The sequence below is a fragment of the Tupaia chinensis genome, unplaced genomic scaffold (genome assembly GCF_000334495.1).
Source record: "Tupaia chinensis unplaced genomic scaffold, TupChi_1.0 Scaffold000523_1, whole genome shotgun sequence".
Taxonomy (NCBI): domain Eukaryota; kingdom Metazoa; phylum Chordata; class Mammalia; order Scandentia; family Tupaiidae; genus Tupaia; species Tupaia belangeri.
Genome location: NW_006160036.1, coordinates 1,950,059 through 1,962,762, shown reverse-complemented (window position 1 = coordinate 1,962,762; position 12,704 = coordinate 1,950,059). Strand labels below are relative to the sequence as shown.

The following is a 12,704-nucleotide window of genomic DNA, read 5'->3' as shown; positions in this document are numbered from 1 at the left end:
AAAATTCTTTAAAAAAAAAAAAAAAAAAGAATACTATGTTCCCTTTTAGAAGGTGACAGGGGTTGTGGGACCAGCGGGTGGCATGGTGGTTAAAGACGCTGGACTCCCACATGGCCAATTGTGGCTCAAGTCTCAGACCTGGCAGCTTGCTTTCTCACTTTCTCTCTCTCTCCCCACCTCTGTCCCTCTCTGGTCAAATTAAAATTAAATAAATAAATAAAGTTAAATAAAATAAATTTTTTTAAAAAAAATAATTTTTTCTTTCTTTTGTTTTTTAATTTACCAGAGGGTGTGTCTCTTGCCAGAGACAGAGACAGAGGGAGAGGAAAAAACAGTCATTAATTGTGTTGTGATCACAACACAATTCCTTTTCCTCCATTCTTCCATCCTATTGGAATTTTATGGGCACACATGCACACGTGCCAGGTATGTTTTTCAAGATGCTGGCGCCACAAATTCAAACCACACTGTTGGCCACGTGGGATTCAGCTCTCTTAACTACCAGACCACAAGGCTGACCTCCAGTTTACAGAATTTATCTCATTATTTTATGCAAGCCACTTAGCTAAAATATCCTACACAAACTACTCATTTTATAGCATGGGAATAGTACATACACTTAGTAAGGCTCAAAGTAAAAGTGCCAATTATCAATTTTCTTTCTGTAAAGAGTTAAGTATAAGCTCACAATTCAGGGGTATAACTGTTGAGGTTCAAACTGTCTCATACACTAGCTGCAAAACTTGGGGAAAATTAGTGAATTGTTCTGGACCTCGGTTTGCTTACTTACAGACTGAATATACTAGTACCACCTCATAGGTTTTTCTGATAATTAAATGTAAAGAGCATCTTTAAAATATTCACAAAAATAGATTGCCTAGTGGTCAGCAGTTGATGTGGTAGTTAAGGCGCTGACCCACATGGCTGACCATGGTTCACATCCCAGACCTGGTGGCTTGCTTTCTCACTTTCCCCCTCTCTCTTTCTCTAGCTCTCTCTGGTCGAATTAAAATAATAATAATAAGATTTTAAGAAAGAATAAAGGCAACTGAAATCTCATATAATACATCTTTAGTTCAAGTCGTCAATAATATAGGTACTTGGGACCAGCAGGTGGCATGGTGGTTAAGGTGCTGGACACTCCCACATGGCTGACCATGGTTCAAATCCTGGACCTGGTGGCTTTCTCATTTGAACTAGACCTCACATGGCCAACTCGCCAGTTCTAAGTCATAGATCCTGCAGCCTGAGAAACACAACCAGTATATGTGTGTATGTGCATGTCCAAAATCCCATGAGAAGAAGAGAGGAGAAGATACTGCAGCATGGCCATCCCTCCCAGGGTGTAATTTCTCACTTTCCCTCTGGCTCTTATTTTCAGCAAATGCATGCACATTATGGCCAAAAAAAATCTAAAAAGCAAAAAAAAAAAGTATGTATTTTATACTTTATCACAACATCAGGTTTTACTTATATTTGAAAGCTGAAACTATTATCTGTAGTTAATCTATAAAGAAAATTTCTACTTTTTCATTCAAGTACATGTTTTATGAATAGTATCTCATACCTTGTTTTTAATATCTTGATTTCTACTAACACAATAGAAGACACATGAATCACTTTCATGAAACTTGAAATAAAATCTAAGTAACAGCAAGAAAAGACATTAAGTTAATAAGCAACATCTCTATTGAGCACTATCTTTTATCTCTCTTAAAGTTAACAGCACTATCCTGTGTCACTAAATAATCAGGCCCAAGTGATTTCTCAAATTAATTTAAGCCTTTATTTTTTCTAATTATCTGTTACTCTTAACAGAAAATATAACCTGATGAGTTCATCTTTTTCTAATAAAAAGTGTCTATTTTTTATTCGTAATATTGATCACAATGGGAAATTTTTTTGTGCTACCACTTTCAAGTTTTAGAAGAACCCTGAAATAGTAGCAGAACCAAAAATAAATTACAGTCCAGCCAAGAACCAGCTGATTAGATCATGAATTTCTAGCCTTTCACTGTAATAAACAACAGGAATTCTAGTATTGAATGAAACAATGAAAGCAGAGTTTAAGGAGAAACACAAAAATAGGAAATCAGAGGGATGGATCTTAGAGTCGAGAAGCTGAGACACACTAGTTTTTTTCGTTTGGTTTGTTTTTAAGAGTTTTGCCATAGGGTACATGCAGTGGCTGGAGAAAGAAAAATACAGAGAGAGAGAAACGCCACAATCCCTACTCCTCCACTCTCCTCTCGGGATTTTGGGTACACATGTATACATGCCAGGTGTGTTTTACAGGCCACCAGGTCTGGTCTTGAACAATGGACATGGCTATATAGGGATCTAGCACATCAACCACCAATGGCCCCACTAGGTATAATTTTCAACATGTTTGAACTTCATTGTCCCCACAGTGATATTTTTATTTTACTAGAAATGGATCCGTAGAGGCTAATAGATACTAAACAAGAAAATAAAATTATTTTTAACGTTAAATATTTTCAAAAAAGCTTTTCAGGGACCAGCAGTTACAGTAATGGCTATGTTGCTGAACTCCCATGTAGTCGAATGCAGTTTGAGTCCCAGACCCGGTGGCTTAAACTCATGCTGGTCGCGTGTGCGTGTGTGCCCAAGATCCCGAGAGGAGAATGGAGGAGAACGAATTATGGCGTGGCCATCCCCACTGGAGGTGATTTCTCGCTTTCTATCTCTCTGTCTCTCTCTCTCTCTTTCTGGTGGGCACATGTGCCCTACAGCAAAAACATCTCCCCAAAAAAAACTTTCCAATAAGTTATTTTCATAAATATCATCTTGTACACATTTATTGTCTATCTTATTAACACAGAGAAATAAATAAGGTTTAACGGCAATTTAGAAATATTCCAGGGACCAGCAGTTAGCGTAATGGTTATGCTGCTGAACTCCCATGTCGCTGAATTCTAATGTAGTCAACCGCGGTTCAAGTCCTAGACCTGGTGTCTTAAACTCACGCCGGGCGCATGTGTGTGCGTGCCCAAGATCCCGAAAGGAGAATGGAGGAGAAGGGACTGCGGCATGGCCATCTACCTTGGGTGGTTGATTTCTCCCTTTCTGTTTCTCTGTCTCTCTCTGTCTCTCTCTATCTCTCTGGCGAGCGCATGCACCCTGTAGCAAAAACCTCTCCAAAAACAGAAAAAAGAAAATACTCCATAGATCAATTAAGATACTGCTACTGGGACCAGCAAAAAGAAAAGAAATATTCCATAGATCAATTAAGACACTGCCACTGCTACTGGGACCAGCAGTTGACCTAATGGTTATGTTGCTGGACTCCCATGTAGTCAACAGCAGTTCGTGTCCTGGACCTGGTGGCTTAAATTCATGCTGGGTGCATGTGCATGCATGCCCAAGATCCCGAGAGAAGGATAGAGGAGAAGTAACTATGGTGTGGGCATCCCTGCAGGGGTGATTTCTCACTTTCTATCTCTCTCTGTCTTTCTGGCAAGCATACACACCCTACAGCAAAAATCTCTCAAAAAAAAAAAGACATTGCTACTAGTATTGGAATCTTCATTTGTAAACTATAAAGTATATATAATTAGGTATGGAACCATATCAAATATACTGGTGGTGAAAAAAAAGTTTATTCTCTCCTAACTCATTATCATATTACACTTTTTTTTTTTTTTTTTGAGAGTGATGTAGTTATAGAGCACATGCACTCACCAGAGAGAGAGACAAAAAGTGAGAAATCACCCCACGGGGAGATGGCCACACTGCAATTCCTTCTCCACCAGGGATTTTGGGCACACATACACATGCACAAGCACACAGGTATGAGTTTCAAACTGCCCAGGTCTGGAACTCAGCCTGCAGCTCCTTTTTTTTTTTTTTTTTTTTTTTTTCTTTTTTTGGAGAGGTTTTTGCTTTAGTTCAAGTCAACACACGTGCCCCCAGCATGAGTTCAAGCCACCTGGTCGAACTGTGGTAGACTTACATGGGAGACCAGTAACATAATTACTATGCCAACTGCTGGTCCCCCTACACATTTACTTAGAAAAAACGTACAGCCTTATGGCTGGCAAGTGTCGTGGTGGTTAAAGGCACTGTACTCCCACGTGGCCGACCACAGTTCAAGTCCCGGACCTGGTGGCTTGCTCTCTCTCATGCCACCTGCCAGCCCCAAGATGGTAAGTTTTTATAAATAATTCCTTAAAAAAAAAAAAAAAGTCTTAAATGTTTAATTCATATCAAGATTATATCAGATTGGTTGGGAACCAGCAGTTAGCGTAATGGCTATGTTGTTTGACTCTCACGTAGTCAACTGCAGTTCACGTCTTGGACTCGGTGGCTTAAAACTCATGCTGGGCACGTGTGCGTGTGTGCCCAAGATCCCGAGAGGAGAATAGAGGAGAAGGGATTGCGGCGTGACCATCCCCCCTGGGGGGTGATTTCTCGCTTTCTGTCTCTATGTCTCTGTCTGTCTGGCGAGCGCACGCGCCCTATAGCAAAAACCTCTCCCAAAAAAAAAAAAAGATTGTATCAGATTGGCATTAGATCTTACTATTTAACCAATTCTTCATTTAATCCATCATGTGATCTCTTCACTCATTCATTCATTTTAAAAACAAAATTTTTAATCTATTTTTATTTTTCCATTTTTTCCGATTTACTTATATTTCTATCCTTCTTGCTTTCCTACCATTTTAATTTACATTTCTATATTTCTAGAATGACTTCCTTTACCAAAATAATTTTTTATTTTATTTATTATTATTTTTTAATTTGACCAGAGAAAGAGAGAGAGGGAAAGTGAGAAAGCAAGCACCAGGACCAGGACTCAAACTGCAGTTGGCCACATGGGAGTCCAGAACCTTGACTACTACGCCACCTGCCTGCTTCTCTACAATAAACTTTTAATCTCTTTATTTATTTCACTTAGTTTCATTTCTATCTTAGTTTTCTGTATGGCAAACAATATACACCAAAATGAGTATTTTTCAGTATAGAATGTATAAGAAATGGTGCTGCTTTCTCTGTATTTTTTCCAGGTAGTTCAAAGAACCCTAGCCTTTGACATTTGAACCTCCTAACTACAAACCCTTTTATGTATTTTTTTGTTCATTTTTTAAACAGGGTCTTGTTATGCTGTCCAGAATAGCCTCAAATTTACCGCCCTACTCCTATCTTATCCTCCTTAGTTGCTGGGATTACAGATAAATACCACTGTACCCGGCTATTTTATGTCCTTAAATATATACAAACCATGTTCTTCAAAGAAGGTAGAGAAAAATACAAAAACAGAATTAAAAAAATAAAACTCTGTATACTTTTGTCCAGGGCTTTTTCTATACAATTTATTTTAATATAAATTTCAACAGCATCATTTTTACTTATCTATTTAATTAAGAATGTCATGTGTTAATCATGGGTCATCAGAAACATCATTTTAATGGTTCTTACTGCATTAATTAACTAGACTCTTTTTCCTATTGTCAATTACCTCATTAAATAAAAAAGGCAGCGACAGAAAGGACCAGCATTGTTTGACAGGTTAAATACAAATTCAGTTGAATGATAAGGATAATTTAATACCCAATTGCAGGTTTTCCAACATTGTTTTCCTAAAAAATTTACTTTGATTTGGAAAATAGATGTATTATAAAAATAAAGAAACAACAAACTGTATCATACCAATTACTTAAATTCTCATCATTCTGGGCTGAGCTTTTCTGTTTTTGTTTTTAGGTTTTTGCCACAATGCATGCACACTCACCAGAGACAGAGAGAATGAGAGGGAAAGTGAGAAGTCATCCCTCAAGAGGAATGGCCACACCACAATCCCTTTTCCTTCTCCATTTTCCTTTCAGGATTTTGGACACGTATGCACATGAACCCAGCATGGTTTTCAAGCCACCAGTTCTAAGACTATAACCATGGTCAGCCATGTGGGATCCAGTGTCTTAACCACTATGCCACCTGCTGGCCCCTGAGGCTGAGTTTTTCATTATTAGATGTAAATCTAGGCTAAGGATGTAAAGCATGCATACATAAGTATTGTTAATACCAGATATTACACACAGCACAAGGGAGTCAGTTTAGCGCAATAATTAGGAGCATAGACTCTAAAGTGAGACGACATGGGTTAGAATCTTTGAACTAATTTACTAGCTATATGAGCCTAGGTAAGTTACTGAACCTCTCTCTATACCTTTGTCTCCCTATCTAAACTGGGATAATAACCTAAAGTGGGATAATGACAACCTCAAGAGTTATTATGAGTTTCACTGAGTTCATATCTGTAAAGTTCTTCGTACACAGTAAACATTCTATAGATATCTATTGTCTAAAATGGTTTAATTTAAACACTTGTTGAGCATTTACTATGTGCTAGGTTAATTCATGCTTTACATGAATTTGCCTCAAGTAATTTCTACATGACTTGAGGATAGATACTATTGTTGAAAGATGGAAAACTGAACCACAAAACATTAAATGATTAAACCAAGGCAACACACCAGTATAAGTCAGAACAAGATTTAAACCCAAGTCTCAGAGCAGAGCCTACAGTTTTAACATGGATTACAACAAGATACATTATACATAGAGTAGTAACCTCCTGCTGGACAATATCTCAAAATGAGGGCAGGGGAATCACAACTTTGCAGAAGATGGAATATGTATTTCTTAAAATAAAATACACTATTTTTAAAATTAAGGTGCAGTAGTACAGCAATGACACAAGTGAGTCCACCTTGGAAAAGTCCTGAGTTATCATAATAAAACCCTCCCTGAACATGTCAGGCACATGGGTATGGCTGTGGCCTGGGCCAGCAGAGACTGTAGGTGGATCATGACATAGGGACCCTACTGGGATTACCTATCTCTCTGTCTCTCTAAGAAAGAAAGAAACTCTTAAAAATTATCATTAAGGGGGCCAGCAGGTGGCATGGTGTTTAAAGTGGTGGACTCCCACATGACTGACCAAAGTTCAAGTCCCAGACCTGGTGGCTTGCTTTCTAACTTTCTCTTTCTCTCTCTCTGGTCAAATTTTAAAATAACAACAACAAATAAAATTAAATTATTAAAAGAATTATTTATAAATTAACATAAGAAACAAGTCATTATAATGCAGAAGTAGTTATGAATGTAATTACATAGTATCTGACACTAGTTTTAAAATAATGAAGTCTGAGAGAAGTTAGGTGATAAACTAGATTGATAATTGTTAAAGCTTGCTGAAGGGTATATGGCTTTCATTATTTTCATCTTTCCACTCTTTAAAAGGTTTAAAAACAGTAAAAGATGGGACTAGCAATTGGTATAATGGCTATGTCACTGGACTCCCATGTAGTTGACCACAGTTCGAGTTGCGGACCTAGCGACTTAAACTCACTCTGGGCGCATGTGCATGCCTGCCTGCCCACAATCCTGAGAGGAGAATAGAGGAAAAAGGATTGTCTCCAGAGCGGCCATCTCCCCTGGGGGGTAATTTCTCGCTTTCTGTCTCTCTATCTCTGTCTTTCTGGCTAGGGCATGCACCCTATAACAAAACCTCCCCACTCCAAAAAAACAAACAAACAAACAAACAAAAAAACAGCAACAGAGTAGGCACAGACTAAATACTTCATTACACAAGCCAACAATTATCCTTTTTTTTTCTTTTTAGTTTTGCTATAGTGTGCTCCTCAGAGACAGAGAAGGGCAGGGGATGGCCACATCACAATCCATCCTCTTCCATTCTCCTCTTGGGATTTTGGGCATGCATGCATATGTGCCAAGAGTGAATTTCAAGCCACGAGGTCAGGAATTCAAGCCACGAGGTCAGTCAGCCAAGTGGGATCCAGCTGACTCAACCTCCACATTACCTGTTGGCCTGCAAAGAACTTTCTTATAATAACCTGTATCAAAAACTTAAAACGGGGACCAGCAATTAGCGTAATGGCTATGTTACTGGACTCCCATGTAGCCGACTGCGGTTCCAGTCCCGGACCCAGCAGCTTAAACTCACACTGGGCGCATGTGCGTGCATGCCCAAGATCTGGAAAGGAGAATGGAGGAGAAGGAATTGTGGTGTGGCCATCCCCCCTGGGAGTGATTTCTCGCTTTCTGTCTCTCTGCCTCTCTCTGTCTGGCAAGCGCACGTGCCCTATAGCAAAAACCTCTCCAATCAATCAATCAATAAACAAACAAACAAACTTAAAACGTATATGATATACTTGATACTGACCCGTTTTTTTCATTTGACAGAAGACATGTACACTCACAAAAAGAAGGGGAAAGGGAAAAAGTGCCCCCTAATGGGGCATGGCAATCATTTTCTCCTCCATTTTTCAATCCCATCAGGACCATAGGCACAGATACACAACCACCAGGTGTGTCTGACTTGTGGGGTGGGACTCACACTGCAATGTCAGACATTGGAATCTGGCTCCCTCAAACACTGGGCTAGCCAAATATTTATGAATTATATATTTCATATATAATCTGTAAAAGTGTGGTCATATAAAATATTGATAGTTGAGTATCCTCTCAATTAAAATTTAAAATTAAGAATACTATTTAGGGGTTGGCAGGTGGCATGGTAGTTAAAGGCACTAGACTCCCACATGGCTGATCATGGTTCAAGTCCCAGACCTGGCAGCATGCTTTCTCACTTTCCCTTTCTATCTCTCTCTGTCTGTCTCTGGTCAAACTAAAGACTAATAATAATAAATAAAATAAAATAATTCTTTTATTAAAAAAAAACACTATTTAGGCACAAATATGTAAACATATACATTTAATGCCTGTACATCCATCAACTAGTTAAACATTTTTTCTTAAATAATTAACACCTTTTTTCCTCATGATTTTCCTCTGTCTGTTAATCTCTATGATTATGACTATGTCTAGTTTATAGTCCAGGAAATGGATAGGTTCTTACAGACAAATATGACCCCACGACATGGTCACATATTGAACATTATGAATAAAAACTAGAAATCTGCTTCTTAAGAAACACTTCTTGGGACCAGCAGTTAGGGTAATAGCTATGTCGCTGGACTCCCACGTAGTCAACTGCAGTTCGGTGGCTTAAAACTCACACCGGTGGCTTAAAAACGTGCATGCCCAAGATCAACTCACACCGGGCGCTGGCTTAAAACTCACACCGGGCGCGTGTACGTGCATGCCCAAGATCCCGAGAGGAGAATGGAAGAGAAGGGATTGCAGCGTGGCCATCCCCCCTGGGGGGGTGTGATATCTCGCTTTCTGTTTCTCTGTCTCTCTCTGTCTAGAGAGTGCACGTGCCCTATAGCAAAAACCTCTTTAAAAAAGAAACACTTCTTAAAACATTCAAATAGTTGTGTTTTTTTTTTTAAGAGAGATTTTTGCTATAGGGTGTGTGCACTTGCCAGAGAGATAGAGAGACACAGAAAGAAACAGAAAGCAAGAAATCATCCCCCAGGTGGTATGGCCATATCATAATCCCTTCTCCATTATCCTCTCAGGATTTGGGGCCCACATGCACACATACCCAGCGTGAATTTTAAGCTACCAGGTCTGGGACTCGAACCACAGTCAAATACATGGGAGTCCAGCAACATAACCATTATGCCACCTGCTGGTCCCTCAAAATAGCTGTTTTAAAAATATTTGATTTTAGGGCCGGCAGGTGGTGTGATAGTTAAGGGCACTGGACTCCCTAATAATAAATAACTTGTAGAAAAAAATTGATTTTCATAATAATATGTACCTATGGGCTTCTTATATGTACAAATATAACCAATAATTAATTTGAGAACCTTTTATGAACTCTAAACTACATTGTTAAAACAATTTATCTGATACTAAAGGAAAGAGATAACTAATATTAAGCCAGACACTGGACTACACACTTTAATACACATTCGCTCACTAAACTTAAGAGGTATCTACATTTGGGGCCAGCAGGTGGCATGGTGTTAAGGGCACTGAATTCCCACATGGCTGACAGCAGTTCGAGTACCAGACCTGGCAGCTTGCTCTCTCACTTTCCCTTTCTATCTCTGTCTGTCTGTCTCTGGTCAAACTAAAGACTAATAATAATAAATATAAAAGAAAACAAATAATTCAAATAAAAAAGAAAATAGATTGTGATAGATTGTATAAATTACTAGTTTTAACATTTAATACCATTTATTGAGTAAGAGCATTTTGTCTCTAATGTTATAGTGTCTAATTAAAATTTTAAAAATTTTGTAAATAGGGGATGTGCATTCATCAGAAAGACAGAGAGAACCCCCGAGAGGAATGGCCACCCACAGCGTTCTCTTCTCTATTCTCCTCTCAGAATTTTGGACATATGCACACACATGCCTGATATATTTTCTTCAAGCCACTGGATCTGGGACTCAGACCTTGCAGTCAAAAAAAAAAAAGAATAAAAAAAGAATACTAATTAGGCACAAATATGTAAATATTTACATTTAATGTCTGTATTTCCATCAATTTCAGTTTGTTTTCTCACTTTCCCTTTCTCTTTCTGGTCAAATTAAAAAATAATAGTAAATAAAGTTAAATAAATATTTAATCCTTTTTAAAAAAGAAGTATCTATATTTTTATAGAAAGAATACCTAAGGCGGGGCTGGCAGGTAGTGTAGTGATTAAAGTGCTGGATTCCCACATGGCCAACTGCAGTTAGAATACCTGACCTGGTAGCTTGCTTTCTCATTTTCCCTTTCTCTCTCTCTGTCTCTTTCCTGTGTACTTAAAAATAATAACAAATAAAACTGATAAATAAAATAATTCTTTTTTAAAAAAAGAAAGAATACCCAAGATTGCAGAGTTAATAAGTAGCCTAACTGGTATTCAAATTTGCACTCACTATCAGTCCCCCACTATACCAGTCTACCTTTAAGGGAAACAAACAAACAAACAAAAACCTATACATACTCATGTCAAACTTAAATACTGGATTGTTGGAAAAGTCCTGATGTATTTTTCTGTTTTTCTACATAAAAATGCGTCCTGACTTTTCTGACAACCTAATATTTAGGCCCTTATTAAAGTGTGCTGTAAAATGTTGAAGTTATTGGTAACATGTATTTCACAGAGGCTGCTTGGCTTTGTAAAGAGAACTAACTAAAACACAGAGAGCATTGTTCTACTACAGTGAGACTTTTTCCCAAGTCTCTTACTTACAGCCTCAGTTTCTTATCTCTATAATGGGGAAATTAATATCCTTGCTGTTCAGTCATATGATTACAGGATTTCAAGACAACATATGTAACATCACTTCAAAATCTACATAAACAACGCAGAGTTCTGTATCTTAAAATGTCAACAATACAAAATAAAGTTGTCTAAAGTAATTGTCAGATGATTAAGCTACTCTACATATTCTATTAACATCTCTAGAACTTTCTAAGACCTTTCTATAAGTATAGTTCAATCATCTCTATAACTTAGCTTTCCTTATCCTTAAATAAAATGCATTAGTAATGGCATCAATGCGTTTGTAATAAGTGATTAATACAATTTTGAAATGCTCAGCATATAAAAGTTATAAATTCTGAATTTTCAAACTAAGTATGTGTTTGGTGTAATTGTTTAAGTTATACTCATCATCTTAATGTTTGAGTCTTCTCATATTTGTATGTAAAAAGTTAGAATTAAGATCTGAAATTCTATCGGAGAACACCCAACACATAATTTAAAATTATTTGTGTGTGTGTGTGTTTTTAAGGCTTCTAGAAACAGATACAACAGCCAACAAGCACTTCAAACACAGCAACAAAATCCACTAAAACATTAAGCTGCTCTAAAAGAAGGATCAGGCTCTTTAAGAGAAAAACTACATTGTGTGAGTTTGCAAAGTTTCTCGAGTTCCCATTTAAACTCCATTTCAGGGAAAGCCTTTGCATACTAACACAACATGCTTTAAAATGGCATTTTGCTGACCTTCCACTAGTCCAGCTCTATGAAAATTCTGTGATGGGTGTAACTTCAGAGAATCTGAAAAACACAAAAAGCATTAAGTACTTTTTATGCTGAATGAGAAAAAAAAAAGGCCAAGGATAGCACACATCTGTTATATAACTGTCATGTATTTTTAAGAGGTAAAGCCCATATTTGTGAATATATTTTCTGCAAAAAGAAGCTGAATTGCCTTGACATGGGTTTCCAGGATAAACTTAGGTTTTCCTCAAGCATTTGGTTCATGAAAAATTATCTGATGATTACTGCTGAAATGGTGTTACTGTCTTGACTATTTTTAGCACTCAATTGTATACGTGCTGCTCTAAGAATCATTTCTTGGTACTGTCTCTTCATTCTGACACTCAGAACTAGAATATTTCTAAACTACTTCAGGTAACACTGCCTGAAAAACATCCCACAGGATGGTGACTGCCAACTAAAGTCAATGGAGCAACAATGGCTACAGTGACTAAGTAGGACTCTCTACAAACTCAATAGTCTATAAAATCTAGTACCTTCCAGAGTAAACCATCTCACTCATTCACTTAAACAATTTATAAATATACTAATGCGAAGCTGAAGTCTGTTTTTATATATATTTTTTTTTTGGAGGGAGGGGAATCAGCCAATGGATACATCAATCCAAAAACAGAAGACATGCTAAAACTGCTCAGAGAGTTCACAATGGCACATTGTCTTTATTTAATATAGTGAAATGAAAAATGAATAATTCAGTTATATCTTGTGCCCCCTCCTGGTGGTTCAAAAAGTGGTGAGGATCACAGTG

The 12,704-nt window shown here is 37.6% G+C and overlaps 1 protein-coding gene across 1 annotated transcript in view; it reads right to left on the bottom strand.

Moving 5' to 3' along the window:
- Positions 1-11,949, bottom strand: part of NFAT5 (nuclear factor of activated T cells 5) — a 171,258-nt gene extending 159,309 nt beyond the window's left edge. The window contains exon 1 of the mRNA XM_014591022.2: positions 11,900-11,949. The gene's annotated coding sequence lies outside the window, so the exon portion shown is untranslated. The remainder of the gene's footprint in view (positions 1-11,899) is intronic.
- Between the last annotated feature and the right edge of the window lie 755 nt (positions 11,950-12,704).